Genomic DNA, 16,994 nt, shown 5'->3' with positions numbered 1-16,994 from the left:
ATCTATTTCTTCAACAGTCAATTACGATCGAAAATTACGTTTTTTAACTTTGCTTTTAAATTGGTTAATTCAGTTTCAATGTACAGTTTAATTTTATAAATTCAGTACAGATTTAAAGACATCTACACTGTTTATAAAACAACCAGTTAACAGTTGTAACAGACGGAAGTATAAGAGTATGTATATATATATATATATATATATATATTGTCACGTGTTCGTGGCTTGATCAGGATATTGAGAGATTGACAGTTGAAAATATTTATATAATTGCAATTTATTGTTTTAAAAACATAAGTAAAAAAAGACAAATTAATAATAATAATGACAAAAAGAATCATAAACGTCAGTAATAAACAAATAATCATAGTAATCACAACCAAAATAATAATAACAGACAGTGATTGCATACAAAACAAAATTTAAAGTAATCGTCAGGATTTTTCACAGATAGTTAAATATAATTCAGTTTCATTGACAAAATACATTTGCATGATCGCTAGTCTTAACACTTTTAACCACCAGTCTTGTATTAACGACAATAGTACAATCGATAAGACAAGTATAAAGTTCTTTTACTGCAAATATCTTTGCTGTTCACAAATAAAATTACCCTAACAATTTATGAATGAAATTTAGTATATTATCTCTTTTACCTACAGTCTAAAAGTATCTCACCGAACTATTTCTTGTTTTCATGTACTGGAATTACTTGTGACGTCACCTTAATCGCGTCGAACTTAATTCACTAGAAATTCTCTCCTCCACTGACCTTATCACAGATTACTCTCGCTTCAAACTCGCATAATATCTCCTCTATTGTAGCACTCTCTTCAGACTGACCTCGCAGACACATCTTGCAGACTCTCATCGCGCAGACTGACATCATAACGTCTCGCCTAGATTGATTTCAACAACTGGTCTTCCCCAGGGTATTCATACTCGTATCCTCTTTACTTGCAGAACCAGACGCCAGTTGAGCGTGAGAGCGATTGACCGGGACCTTTCATTTCCATGTGTCCTAACTTGGGTCAGGTAACTCTTCTCATGGAACAGCCTGATTAGGTGTGTCAGTGGACAGTATTACAAAAGATGATTTTTAAACGGATCTGTTACCTTTACTAAAAGGGTTTCTTTCAGCCTCTTTCTGGGTTCCTCCCATTATTATACTTTCTACTACTTTTCTTTTAATTGGCAGGAATCCGTTACTCATGTCCGTCATACCGGTAAAGTTACAACATATAAAATATTAAACGACATTTGGCATGAAAAAAAGTAAAAACTGATAAAAAGAATGGTAGAGGATTACGTGCATTTAATTTTATTAAACGTTATTCATAAATACAATAAGTAAAATTTTATTTATCATTATCAATAATTTTATTTATTTTTATTTGTTTTTGTTGCAAACATTAACAGTTTAGTTCATTATCCGTAAAATTATTAATTAAATATCTTAGGTACCGTGAAGAGTCAATACACGATGGTTTCACAAATCGTCAGTAGTTCATTGTACATTCTCGATTATGATCCTCTCAACTCTAAGGTAGAAAATAATATTACACTTTATTCAACATGTTTGATGAGTTACATCATCAGTTCTGTATCGTAATATTTAATGTTAAAACGCGTTCGATTGAATAAACAGGAAAAATAATTAAAAAGAAAGGGGAAAAATAACTTTTTATTGTTACTTTTCATTTCGAAGTCAATTATAAGAAATTTAGTGATTAAAAAAAAAATGGAATAAAAAAGGATTTTTGTTTTGTATAAAAATACAGATTTATTTTAATTATAATCTTATGTTTAACTCCAAAACGGCTACATCAAATTTTACTTTCCTGACATCATAGTCGTAAAATTCTTCATGAATAAAATTGAAAACCATACTGCGTTACAACTGTGCATTAACTAAAGGAGACAAAAAACCGAAAAGACTTGATTATTGCAACTGGCGTCTTGAAAACATTGTTGGTGGACAGATAGATACGACATCGTATTTCATGTCAGACGAGGCATGGTTTCATTTATCCAGCCATGTTAATTCGCAGAACAACAGGTATTGGGTGGCGAGGAATCCTCACGAGATATTCGAGCGTCAACTTCACGATGAGAAAATTGGTGTTTGGTGGGCGTTTCGACTAATCGTACAGTGGGACCAATATTTGTTGACCGGACTGTCAATACACAAGTTTACCTCACAATTTTCGAAGAATTCTACGCGCAATTAATAAAAAGTAAAAGATAATGAAAAAGAATACAGCTTCTTCCAACAAGACGGAGGAACGTCTCACACATCAAACGTTTCACTCAATCCCGTACATGCAGCTTTCACAAATGAATGAGCTATCAGCAGAGGACAGTGCCTCCACGTTCCCCAGAGTTGTCTACTTGCGATTTTTTTCCTTTGGGGCTACTTAAAAAAGAGTTTATTCATCTAATATCCACAATATTGATGAACTGAAGGTGAACATTCAACGAGAAATCAACACAATTGACAACGTTTTGCATCAGACGACTCTCAATATCATCAATCGAGCACAAAAGTGCATCGATGTCCAGGGTGATCATATTGAACATCTTTTCTAACAATAAGATAAATAAATGCAACATTTAAATTACGTTTTATGTTTTTCTTATTTAATTTATCCGTACCGTTCATAAAATTTCATTCCAACATAACCTACCGATTCTGCAGCAATTACGTTATGGGTTCGGTTTTATGTTGCTCACTCTGTAGGTTTAGTTTAACCAAAATACGTTTTAAAAATTCAAAAAAAATCGGAATTTTTTTATTTTTACCTGCTCCACCTCCAATATCATCGTCCAAGAAAGGTTTTTGATTTTTCTACATTTACTATGTTATATGGAAGAAACTAAAAAAAAATACCATTAAAAAATATACAACCAATAAAAAATTACATAAGATATTTTTTTGTTGTTGGAGGGGGGGGTTCAAACTATGATGAAATTTTGTTATAATATTACTATTAAAAGTTTATTATTTAAACTTTTAATATTATTACAAGTTTAAAAAAATAAACTAAAAAAAGTTTTGAAAAAACATAAAATCGATATTTTTAAACTCTGATCGGCTCCCCTATCCACAATATTGCACCCATAGTAATTTTTTTTAAGTTGCTTACGCACTATTACTATGCCTAGAAAGACCTTAAAAAAATTCAGTTAAAAATATGGAATACATAAATAGATCACTTTTTCGATTTTTTGGGAAGGGGGAATTTGGAAACTACTTCTTTTTTTTTAACGGTAGGTAAGCATGCATGTATGTACTGAGCTAAATATAATGTTACATTTGCAAAATGTTTCGAGAAAATTGATCCCGTACATACATATATACATACGTCCGTACGACATTATCCCTCACTTTTTTGTTTTTTGGGGTCCCTGGGTCGCGAATTGCAAAAAAACAAAAAATCCACACCCCATTTTTTCATTGATTACCATACTTTCCTTCTTGCAGCATAACTCTAGAGTTATGATGGCAGGAAAGTAAAAAATGAATCATTAACGCGGTAATTATGTAAGGAACTTATCGGATCACCACCGGATGACATGAGGTATCAATGTGTTAACCTATATGCTCCGAACATAATCGACTAAGGACAGTTTCTTCACGCCGACTGTCTCATATTGATGACATCTACGGCACCAATATACTTCTAGTTTTGATATAAAACATCTTATTGCCGACAAATGTCAACCACTTATTTTTTCAAATCGCCTTTCAACTGATGTTTCATTCAGAATAAATAACAGATTGATTTACGAATTTTGATTTATTTTACGCTTCGTTAGTAGCTAACTCAGATCGTTCCTTACATAGCTTACCAAGGAGAAACTAACAGAGCGTATTAGAATTTGGGGATAGAAACAGAAATGTAAATATGTTGTAAAATTTGATCAGGTTGGTTAATATATATCCGAATTTTTACGTTTTAATATCTCTTGCATAACTATTATCAGATAAAAAAATAATCAAATATCTAATTACGTAGGTTTTTCATAAGATTCAAATTCTTAGTGCTTTCGATGATTAACCATCTATCATATTCAGATTATTTCTTTAAAGTACGTAATTTATTATACTTATTAGAAGATAAAAAATTAATAATAAATTAAATTTATAGTAACTAAAGATTGAATTAAAATAATTAAAAATCTGAATTTTGATTTGTTTTTAATTTTATAATTAAAAAAATGTAATTTACAAAGTTAAGTTAAACGCATGGAAGAAGAGAAAAGAGCCTAGAAAGAAGTGACACTTACGTGGTCCTAAGTTGACCTTTTCGCGCAAAGAAAAAGAAATAAGAGAAAGGATAATTTTGTGGTAAAATCATATGACTAAACGAACTAGATTGGTTGATCATGTCATTAAAACATTATATATTGGTTCAATTGATGATAGAGGGATGTATTTTTTTTATGTCAAAAACTATAGACGAAGAAAAAGATTGGAATCTGTAAAACACATGATTCAGAATTTAGAATATAATAAATTTGTTGAGAATAATAAGATACAGGAAAGTATAGAATAAATAGGAATAGAAATAGGATCAAACTAGTTAAATTACTGATGAATTAAAAGAAAAAATTATGTCCAAGTAGAACTGCGGTTGGAAATTTTAAGAATTATCTCTAAATCATATTTTCACTTTAGGAATCCTGCCACTATCCACTTATGTTGGTAAAGAAAATTTTGAATATAGTAAGAAATAATAAAGATGTAATACTGGATTTAAAATTTAAACACCTCTCTTGAAGAATAACAGAAAATATGAAATGTTGAGGGGGTGGTGGAATATGTCGTACATTCCATTTACACTCATCGTCATCAACTTGTGTTCTGTCTAGCGACAGGTTCCTTACAACATTTCAATCTCCATCTATTTCTGCCCACACTTTTTCCTTCGTCGCCTTAATAGTTTCCAATATTTGCCTCATCTAATATGTAATCCTTCTTCTTCCTCGCTTCCTTCTCCTTCTACTGACTCTTCCAATCAGTTGTCAAGATTCCTTTTTTCCGCTTCCTCCAATCGCATGTCCTAACCAGTTTCCTTATCTTTTGTATACTGCCCGATTAAGTGCTCTTTCTTTAATCCTGTTCATTACTTTCTCATTTCTCACTTCATCCGTCCATTTTAGTTTCTTCATCTTATCCACATCTCAAAAGCCTGAATCCAGTCCCTATCCATCTTCTTCATCATCTATGCTTCACTCCCATACAGAACACTGTCTGTACATAGCATTTGACTAATCTCATTCTCAACTCTTAAGTCCAGTAACGTTAAAGCAAACCCTCTGCTCGACTATTGGCGGACTGTGACCTGGAAAATATTAATGAAAATTATTATCGCGACATTGTGTGTAATATTAAATTATTTATTTATAGATGTGTTATCTTTATTATGTTTTTAATGTTTTTATTTAGTAGATGCTGACGTCTGATAATACTGGAAATCAAACGAAATATATAGAAATCTATCGGGCACGATAGTGCAACCTTTCATTTGAACATCAGTACAAGACATGTATAAAATGAATTATAAATCTCTTCGTATTGTCTGACCAGTTGGCAACAATGAATAGTCTAAGTATTTGAGGAAGATAATATCTCCCTTTACACATTGTAAACAGATTTACGCATTTAATATTATGTTAATATTATACATATACAGCTATTATTTATTAACAAGATAAAAAAAAAAACAGAACAAAAACACCACGTTATTCCGAAATAATATAATCATATATATATATATATATATACGTATATGAAGTTGTATCAAGCAAACCAATAAGATGAGTTTAAAACTTCTTACTCGTTTACCTTGTTGAACATGTGGAAGTATGTTAATGAAATATACGAGTATATGAAGCCGTGGGTGGGAAACACCTGCAATATGAGTTAAAAACATTGCATCGCTGCCGCCTTCTTGTCTAACAAATAAGCGACTTATATTGTTATATTTAATAGACAAAAGAACGTATGAACTGAGAAAATTCGACTATTGATTGATTAAGATATTATACCTTTCATATATTATTCCCTTTATTTCATTCATTTATACTCGTACATTTCAAAATGTAATGATATCCCATTATTAATTCTCGAACTAATCACTTAAAAATAACTAATGGAAATTTATACTTATTTTGTATTGTTTTCAAAGAAATAGGAATAGTTTATGATAATATAGTTTACAGTAATACTATTATTATTATTACTATTATTATTGTTATTTTTCTAGTCAAAAATTAATATTTCCAGTAGATTATTAAGTTTATAAAATAAATCCCTCTTCTTTGTTATAAAAAGTTTTTCGTACAGGAAAGAGTAAATTATTTGTGGCTTTATACTATTTTACCCAAGCTTTGTTCTATGCTATTATCTAAGATCTCTTCTTATTTTATTCTTTAGTGGTTTGTAGTACAGCTCAAGACCTACCGCAACCTAAAACGCTATTGGTCCATCGTAAGTGTCTTCATCTCGCACTTCCCATTTCCCCATAGTGGTTACAACATCACTCATCTAGTCCCTCCTTGTCCGACCCTTCTTTTTATTTACCAGGAATCAAGGACCAATTTTTTTGAGGCATCCTACTCTTGTCCATACTTCTTAGATGTCAAAACCACATTACTTGTCTTTCTTCTACCAAAAGTGATTTTTGTTCATTTTTTTAAGGATATCGTAATTTTTTACTCGGACTAAGATGATCAGTTGACAACTTTTTCTTCAGACATCCAAAAACTCAGCCCTATAATGGGTCATTCTACTTTTAAATCTTAGAGGGCGAGTGCACACTACGGACTTGTAGGTGGAACTGTGAAAAGAAAAAGAAAATTTTCTGTATTATATGGTATTCTAACTTTCCATAATATAGGGTTAAAGAGCTTTCAGCTTTACCGGATTTTTTCCAAAATATTAATATCTTTCCTAAATTATTCGGATACGATAATCAACATACGAAGTTATGTTAGTTTGGAATTTCATACGTATACGAAGTGTATGAATTGATGTTAAAGATTTTCCATCACATATTATTTCTTTATACGTGTCACAATGCTTTATAAATATTAAATAGGAATACGGAGACTTTTTCCAATTTCCTTCTCTTTAGGATGTTTTAAAGAAAAAATCTGTAATACTTTTTTAAACAATCTCGTTGTTTAAGTTGTTAGAGCATTTGAGACGAACTTTTAATTCAACCTTTTACAAATATCCGTTGGAATTTTGAAATCCATTATTAACCTGTTTCTAACTTTTAAGAGTTGTTAAAAGGGAAACCTCAATAATTTTTTCAGAATTTTTGGAGTTATATTCACAGTTCTAACTTCTACCATAATTAAATCACCATTAATTGTCCAACGTCCTGGGGGAGTAGTAGCATCTCTGTTTTTCATCTGGAAAATTCTGGGTTCAATCCTTCGTCAAGTTTGGCATTTTTTTACATACTACAAAATTTATTATGTCTAATTGTGCCTGTAGTTGTGAGCGTTAATAAAAATATATACAATCACTATGAAATTCAGTATTTCGCGTGGTTTAATAGAAAACCTAAGTTATTTTTTTCACGGAATCTTTAAGTTATCAACTGTGCTGAATTTTAATCTTCTACTGAAATATTTTTAGGATTGATAGAGTTAGGAGAAAAATAACTGCAAGTAACGTAGCCATTCATTCTGTATACAGTTTAGTCATGAATTATGGTGAATTTATTTGTTTCATCCTGTATTCTCTTCATGCCATATAATTTGATCCTCAAAATTAAAATATTACGTAAAACAGAAAGAGAAATTAAATTATTAACAGAGTGAGAAAGAACATTTTTACATTTATTAGTGAAAACCAAAAAAATAAAAACAAATTGGTACATTCAAATCGAAAAAACTTCGAGCAACTGAAGATAAAGAAGAGTTTTTTATATGAAAGAGACTGGTTGATGAATCTAAGTTTCAAGAAAAAGTAAAACCTAAAAGAAATTACAAGTGGAGGGAAGAAAGAAGAAAAAACAAGCAGATATATAAGAAAATTCCAAAATGTTGATGTCCACATTATACGTAATTCGTGGATTTGTGAATGTGTATTTATATTAGCGTCTATTTTTCTTAAAAAATTATGAGTATTTAATAAAAATATCACAACAATTGGTGAGGAAGCTTTAATTAGTTCGAAGGATAAATTCTATTAAATTTTTAAACAAAAAAAATTGATCAGAGGTCAGGATTTTTTTGTAGATAAGGTGGGGGAATACCTTTTACGTACGCCCCAAAGAGGGCAGTGTGGGACTCGCAGTAGGTTCCGCACGGTGTTATTAAAGAGTTTATGTGTACCTGCGGCCTACCGACTAAACCTAACCACCTCACCAGCTCCCCTCCTGGGGCCGGACCCGCAATTAAGCATTAACACAGCCCCAGGAGGTGCCTTTGAGTTCAGGGGATCCAGAGTCCCCGTGCATCATCACCTTCACCCATCCTCGCAAGCGAGGACGAACGAAGGCTCTGCAGCAGACTGTCTATCACTCCCTCGCTCGTCGATCCTGTTCTTCTGCCTCAACAGAGGCAGACTTTTTCTCAGTTCGGGGTAGTACGTGGGCTTACCTCATCCCCACCACCCATCCACACAAGTGTGAACGAGTAGGGGCTCCGCAATCGGTTACCTTTCACCCTTTCGTTTCCCGGTCTTTGAGTTAAATCACCTTCCTTATGAATGCTGAGGCTGTTGTGTACTGCTCTGTTCCAGAGAGCATATATTCTATTAGATTATCTGCGTTGAGGGGCCCTGTTCTTCGCTCACATGTAGATCTCTCTACTTCCCACCGACGACACTGGGTCAGAAACTGGGTCTACTTCCTACCAGTCAGGAACTGGGTCAACCAGTGGTTTAGCTCCCCAAATCCCCTCCCGACCAAGGGTTCTATACGGCGTGTTAACCTGTTTGTCCAACGCCCCGTGATAGACTCATCCTGTCGCCACTGCCAGTTCTGTATGATCTCATCGTATGCGGAACTTGCTGGCTTACCGGTCGCGACCCTGACTCTCATCGCTGCCAATTGTTGTAGGAGTGGTACTTCAGTAATTACTAGTATTGCTTCGGTGGATACCGAAGTGTAAGCATATGCCACCCGGAGGGCTATACGTCTTTGTACCCTCTCCAAGGACCGCCTATTCCAATCCACCCGCAGTGCCCTCTCCCAAACCGGGATACCAAAGAGTAGCACTGATTTCACTACATGTGCGTAGGCCTTTCGTTTGGATGTTCTGGATCCTGACATGTTTACTAGCAATCTGCTCAGGTTTTTCACCATGAGCTCTCCTCCTTTTCGTACCTCGATTACATATACAATGAAGGTCTTATTTCGATCCAGCCAAATTCCCAATTACTTTACCGAGGTCAGTGACTGTACGAAACTGTCTCCAACCCATATGGGGGATATCGGTAATCACCCTCCATTCAGCCATCGCAACGAATTTGGTCTTGTCCTGCGACAAGCTAAGTCCCTTTCCTAATAACCATCGTTCAACCCTTCTAATGGCCGTATCGGCTGTCTACGCTACTATGTCCTCCGTTCTACCAGACACCACCAGAGCCGGGTCGTCAGCGAAAGATACAGGGAAGACTCCTTCCAGGTAGTGTAACCACAATACTCCATCGCATACAAGGTTCCATAAGAGTGGCCCCAAGACCAAGTCCTGGAGCATCCTACAGGTAACCTTGAACTTAGCCCTCGACCCATCCTGTTGGCAGATGATAAATCTCTCTTGGAGATACCTCTGTACCATTCCTCTGAGAAATATCGTCTTGTACTATTCGATTAATTATGTTTAACATTTCTATTGGCAATTTTTCGACTAAAATCCGGATGACCTCCACAGGGATTCCGTCCGGCCCTGGTTCCTTATGAAGTTTCATTTTTCTGTCTGCTGTATTAGTTCACTTACTCTGAATGGTTCGAATTACCTATCTGTTATCTCTTCTCGATCGGGGTCTGCTTGTAGTGGAAAAAGCTCCTCAACTGTTCGCCAAACCTGCTCGTTTGTGAGTGCTGGTTCGCTTGTGAGTTCAGGAGAATTAAAATGGGTTGATCGGACGGGGTTGACAAAATTTTATTCGTACATAACTTTTATTTTACAACAGATAATAAAATCCGTAAATATCATTGAAAACCTTGAAATCTCTAGAACTATAGCTTTTGTAACTTTTTATTATTTTATCTTTCTTACCTGGAGTATTATTTTTTTTAATGAGCTGAACTTTATATCGATTGGTAGTGCTCCATTGATCATCCGGAAGGTTCTGGGTACGAAACCTGATTGGATATAGATTTTATTATTAGCTAAAGATTTTATTTATTTCCTATCCTATAATAAGTTAAGTAAAAAAATGGAGAAACCGGGGAAAAACGAGCGTTTAAATATAAAATAAAAAAATTAAATATTGAAGGAATTTTTATTTGTTTAATGGTTTAATTATTGAGTTAAGATTAGTTTTTGAACTATTGAATTTTTGATCTTTCCAATGTAGAACTTTAAAGATTTGTTTTTAAATCTGATCATTTTCTCATATATTTTTTTAAATATCTTTTCAATTCATCACCGAAAGTTAATATTTGATAGCATATCTAAAAGTTACACACATTTTAATTTTATGCAAAAAATTATGATCTCTAATAATTCTGACGATTAAAGAATGCAATACTAAGGAAGCAACGCAAACCTCCATTTGAACTGCTCCGTTCGTTTATCGACATCAGTAGGCCACTTCGAAAATTGAATACTGTCGTCATAGCAAAGGACTACCCTCACGGGAATTGAATTCGAGCTCAACTCTTTGGGAATAGAATTCAAGGAGGAATTGAAACAATTCCCCTTCACCCTTTAACATAATCGATATATTCTTTAATATCGATTATTATTGTCACTTTTTTCTTCGAGGGTGATCAGAAGTACATTCTTTTGTCAACAAGGTTGAGTCATTACCTTCACTATGTTTCCTGAGATGTTCAATTTTGTTCTCTTTAAATATACGGTTCATTAAATTAACTAACTTAAATTATTTGACAGTAATATGAAGTAATATGAAAGTTTAAGTATATTGCGTGACACGTTTTGTTACGGTTTTTGAAATAAAATGTGCCGTCTCCTCGATATTTGAATATTGATTGACATATCTAACAGTAAATATTTACAAAATGTACTAATGTTCAAAATGTGGCAAATACTCTTAATCGTTTTTAATATCGCTTGGTGTTGAATGGAATAACACTTGGTAAACGTCGATACATAAAAAATTACTTTTTTCTCGTAATCTCAGAATTTCTAATCAACTAATTATTTTAGGGATATATTTATATCTAATATATTTATATCTAATTCACCATTAAAATGAATTTGGTATTTTCTTTTACAGATTTGTGAAAATGGTGCTTTCTATTCTAGCTCCGTAAATATAATGTGTTTTTTTCTGCTACGTATTTCAGTAAGTTTCTAAGTTCTTCAGTTTCCCCGGCGGTTAGAGGCTGACACGATTTAATACCGACAACCAGTACCTGGAGGGGAACGACATACTCGGGCCCGATTGTCCCCTCCTGGGGATTGGAGGCAGGCAAAGAGAGAAAAGATCCAACCGGGGGGGACCGAACAGCCGGTAGGTGGGGAGGCCCCCTTAAAGTTTAAGGATGCTTTCCTGGGCCGAGTTTTACTTAACTGTATGTCCGGCTCAAGGGAGTAGCGATAAAAAAAAAGAAAAAAGTTCTTCAGTACTCACTTAATTGAAGCGAAGTTTTCACACATTGTCTAGCTTTAAAGTCATAGAAAAATTAATCAAGGCAAAAGTATTTTTCGAATTTTGTCACAGCATTTAAGAGTAAATCTTTCTTTTTTAAACTGTATTTTTTTCGAACAGTTAAAAATATTAGTTGTTTTAAGTGATTTTAGTTTTTTTTCTTTAGACAGGAAAATAATTTGTGTAGTACCATAAAATAGTTTATAGACAAGTAAACATGAAATGAAGGCACTTAAAAAAATGGTACAGCCATCCTTAAAATTAAAAAAAATAAAAACATCTAATACAAGGCTAACTAAGGACAATGTGGTGCGAAGTGGTCTAAAGTTCCCTTCTTCATTGAACCGAATATATTATCGCTTATTATTATACCAAGCTCAATGAAATGCAAGTAATATTCAGCCCTCCTATAAGTAACACCATTTATCTTCTTTTTTCTTCACAGGAATTGACTTACAGTAGACATCATCTGGTCTATTCTCAGAAAAAGCACCAGTAACTAGTGAACTAGTATTTAAGATACTTTATATGCATCACAATCGTAAAAAAAGTCCAGGATAGATATTGGAAAGTAAAATACGAGTATTGATATAACATTTTTTATAAACATTCGATATTCCACAGCCTCTACTCAGTAGTGAAAAAAAATTATCTAATAAACAAGAAAATAAGTTAGATTTTATAATTTTTAACTTAATTTCTTCGGAAGGATTCAATTTTATGATTTTTCAAAATTATTGTTGCCGTAATTTTTTTTTTTAATTTTTAATTAAACTAAATAAAAACAATAAATAAATAAACAATTAAATAAATTTAATTTAATTAAAACAATTTTTTTTTATTTTAATCTAAGACGAAACAAATTAGGGTGGATAAAATATAAATAGTGTGATCTCTGAATTATTTAACTTGTGTAAAAAGTAAGGTGTATCAAATAAAAAGTGACAAAAGTTTTACATTCAACTGAATTGAACGATTATTTAAATAAAAAATAAAAACATTATTATAATTATATATATATATATATATATAAAGTATATAAATATATACATATATATGTATATATTTATATACTTTTTTTATTATTTTCTATTATCATCTATTTCTTATGGATAATTTTTTTTAAATACGTAAGTTTTTTATTACGCAGGAGAAATTTACTGAAACTATAATTATTGTGCAATCTTGACTAGTCGAAGCTGTCGATTGGTGAAAAGTTCGTTTAGAATTTGTTGTAGGTTTGTACGACGTAAGTCTTGTCTTGTTCCTCTGATAGAGGGTTGAGCCACTTTCTATAACCATCTAGCAACAGCAAATGTAGACACCACCCGGATCTCTTTGGAGAAATCACATGCTTCTTCCCCTCCTACTATTATTATTATTATAATGCAGCAACTTATTTTATCTTCTCTCTCTCTCTCTCTCTCTCTCTCTCTCTCTCTCTCTCTCTCTCTCCTTCTCTTTTCATATTCAATATTCAGATCAGTAAAAAAATAAATAAAGAAATCAGCAATGGAATTTTACAGAAATTCTTTATTAACTTGATTTTACTCTTAAAAAAAAAACAATTGTAAATAATTAAAATAAATTGAAAAGTATTTTTTATAGTTATTAAAAGTTTTTTCTTTATAAAAAAAACACTCGATTCTTTTGTACTTTACATACTTCTTATTTTTTTATGCAGTTACCCAAGTAAAAGAATATATATTAATTTTCATATGTATGTAAACGAAAAGATAACTGCATTTTAGGTAGAAAATAATTTTTTCCGAAATAATTAATTTCAAAAATTGATAAGAAAAATATTAAATAAAAAAGAAAGAAAATGTTGAAGATAAAATCTCTTTCTCATAAAAAATGTTTTAAAAATTTAACATAATTCTTTGATTTTTTTACACCAATATTTCTTATCCCCGTTTATTCATTTACTAGACATTTGATTTTAGTTATTTTAAATATTTAAAAAAATAAGATTTTAGCAAACTAAATTACGAAAAAGTTGTATTTAAAATAATTAAAAGTTTTAGAAAACCGATATTTTATGCCACGGAAAATTTTGCTTTCTCTTTGTTCTCATTTGGGTCAATAAATTTCAGTATTGTATGACATAGAGTTGTGTGATCATTATAGGCAGAGAACAAAGAAGCCGGTTTAAATATAAGATCATTTTTCCTACTGGAAAATTTCACTTAAAAATGATAATAAAAAAGGAGTACAAAAACCTAGTATGTTATATATTTTTTGTATTTATTTTAAAATTAAAAAAAAAGGGAAAAAGAAAGACTTATGGATTAAAAAAAAATCCAGTTCAGTCCACTGAACAAATTAACAAAACCTTGAATTATTTATATTGCTCTTTTTTAGATAGCAATATTTTGCTTCTTTAAGTCAGTGTTTTACTTGTAACTCTTCATTTGGAACCCCCAGGTATATTTCTCAGCCATTTTTAAATTAACAAAAAATAAAGCAATATAAAGATATTCAAATTATCATAAATCTTCAAACGGATTCTACTTTTAGAACAAGTAGCAAATAACAAACTAATATTTTTTTAGCTTTTATTGTTTCAAAGTCTATATACAATCGGTTACATTTATATAAATCTTAAGTAAACTGGATCATATCCGTATTCACGTGATAAAGAGTTCCCAGTGAAACTCCTCAAAACTTACACACTAGTATAAGAACTTCTGACATGCACATTTTTTTACGTAATTATGAATAACACTTAACAGGTAATAGAACGAAAGAATCTAAAATAAAAGAAATCATAAATAGAAAGAAAATCGATGAACCAATGTTAAAAAAAAAGAAAAGAATATGCAACAAAATTTAAAATAAAATTCGAACAGATAATGCACAGCACTCACAGTCGAAGTTACTATAGACACATTAAGACACTACAGAGACACTGAGGCCTAGACGTGTAGTCATTTTAACCTTATAGCATCATCTCCATTGTCTAGGAGATTCACTACAACGTGCTTTGCGTGATTTTTAAGTCGCAGTTTGTACTTCGAACTGAAACGTTGTATTTACACCGCATGTATCGTAAACCTAAATAATCGTGTATTCCATTTCTACTTGCAAAAACCAAGGTGCCTCCGTTACACATCTCGTTAGTTTATTCTGAAACTGCTGTAAGATCTTGACACTGGTCTTGCTCGCGGTAGCCCAGAGTTCCATAGGTCCAGAGAATTGTTGAGTATACCAGCAACTTATTAGATAAAGATAAACGGGAAACTTCTGCCCGATAATCAGAACATTTCCTTGAACTTTATCTCAAGTTCTTTTTTCTTCTCTCTTATATGAAAATTTCTACGATAGTCGATGATCGAGGTGAAGACCGCGGCATCTTAGACTCTCAATTTGTGGGATTAAAACGCCATCAAGGCGGTTCCTCTCCTAGTTATGAATGTCACATGGTTCGATTTTGTTTGGTTAACGCTCCAATTACTGAACCATCTGTTGATTAAATCCAACTCGGAGTTTAGGTTATTTTATGCTACATTTGAGCTGACATTGACTGCCAGAATATCGTAAATGTCTCACGTGGCATTTACATCGATGGTATCCTGACTGAGGTAAGAACAAGGCTGAAAGATGTCTTTTACCTGAGATTTTGAAGATGATCTCCGGTAAAACCCATCAGGGCTAAGTAAGGAGAGGGTGGCATGGCGACCGGAATTGTCAAATGGCGGGTGTCCTCCTCTACGGGGTCAGGATACCAGAATATCGTGTCATCCACAAAGAAGCAACAATGATTTGGTCTCCAGTTGGAAGCTCTACAGTAAAGATGGAGTATAACTCAGTCCAAACAGTATTTCTCCTCTTCAAGGCTTTTTCTAATAATGTTTAAAAGCCGGTATGATTTCTCGATAGTTGAATGTTCATAACGGAAACCAAATTGATGGTCAGGAATTACACGATCCTGCTCCAAAACAGGCCACATCCACCGAAGGAATAATCTTTCGAATACCTTTGACATAATAGGTAAAACGCTTATTGGCCTATACGAAGACGCATCCGCTGGTTTGCCTGGTTTCAGGACCACATATATATAACTATTTTTCGTAGCTTTCCAGTCCGTTGGGAAGTATGTTGTCCGAAAAATTCCAATGAATAGGTGTGTTTTATATACATACAACGGCTTTGGAAGGTAGCGTAAAGAGTATTTTGTTTGTGATTAAATCACAGCCAGTGCTCTTCATTGATCACTTCCTGATCACTCGTAGAACTTCCAACTGAAGAGAAAAGCCTAACAGGAAAACTCATAGGGACTGGGTTGCTTAAGAAATCTATGATTTCTTTCTCACAAGTATTTTGTATCTCAAGCGGTTGAAAGACATTGCTTAGGTAATGGCAGATAGTTCAGATTTTTCCTTGTCATTCTTATCCCAAGAACCCATCCGGCGTTTTCAATGGAGGATGTGAGAGTGGAGCTCGTCGGATGTTCATCATGCCCCCCCCCCCCACCATTAAGAGTAATTGTTTATACGTAGAGACGATAGGCTTTCAAGATAATATTTAAACATCTCATTTTTATAAATTTACCAGATCCGTTTTAACTTACGAGCGGTACTGTTTAGAGATGTCCTATCCTCGGCTCTCCTGTAACATTGTCATCTTCTCCTACGTCTCCTTTTCGTAACAGTACTGGCACAACATAAATTCTCCGTAAATAGCTCAAAACATTTCTTCATATGATGGCATTAAATCTGGGACAAAATTAAAACTGGGAGGGATAGTTATCATCACTTTGAATTGTTTGTTATTTGTATAATGGTTATAGAGAATTAAGCTTTAGTACGATGATAATATTTATTAAAATATTTAAAATTCCGAAGTTAATATAGTTGAGTGGATGTTGGTTTAAAGTTAATTAGGGTGGGGAATATTCAATGTTAATTCTAAACCGACTTTAGCCTTAAATAATTGCACCAAATTGGGAAAGATAAATAATTATTCCAGTACACTTTTAAGCCCAAAAATCAAAGGGGCTGAATGGACATGTAGTTAAAATATTTTTTTTAATTTTTTGCTTTAATTTTCAAGATTGAAAATCCAACTACATCTATTATTAATGAAGACGATATACGGACTTTTGAAAAAAGGGGGTCTCTTGAGACGTCGACTTAAGAATTTTAAAGTTTATTCGAATTTTTTGTATAATTTCTATACTTTTTCA

This window comes from Lycorma delicatula, chromosome 4 (assembly GCF_047948215.1).
Source record: "Lycorma delicatula isolate Av1 chromosome 4, ASM4794821v1, whole genome shotgun sequence".
Taxonomy (NCBI): Eukaryota; Metazoa; Arthropoda; class Insecta; order Hemiptera; family Fulgoridae; genus Lycorma; species Lycorma delicatula.
This window is presented reverse-complemented; position numbering follows the sequence as displayed.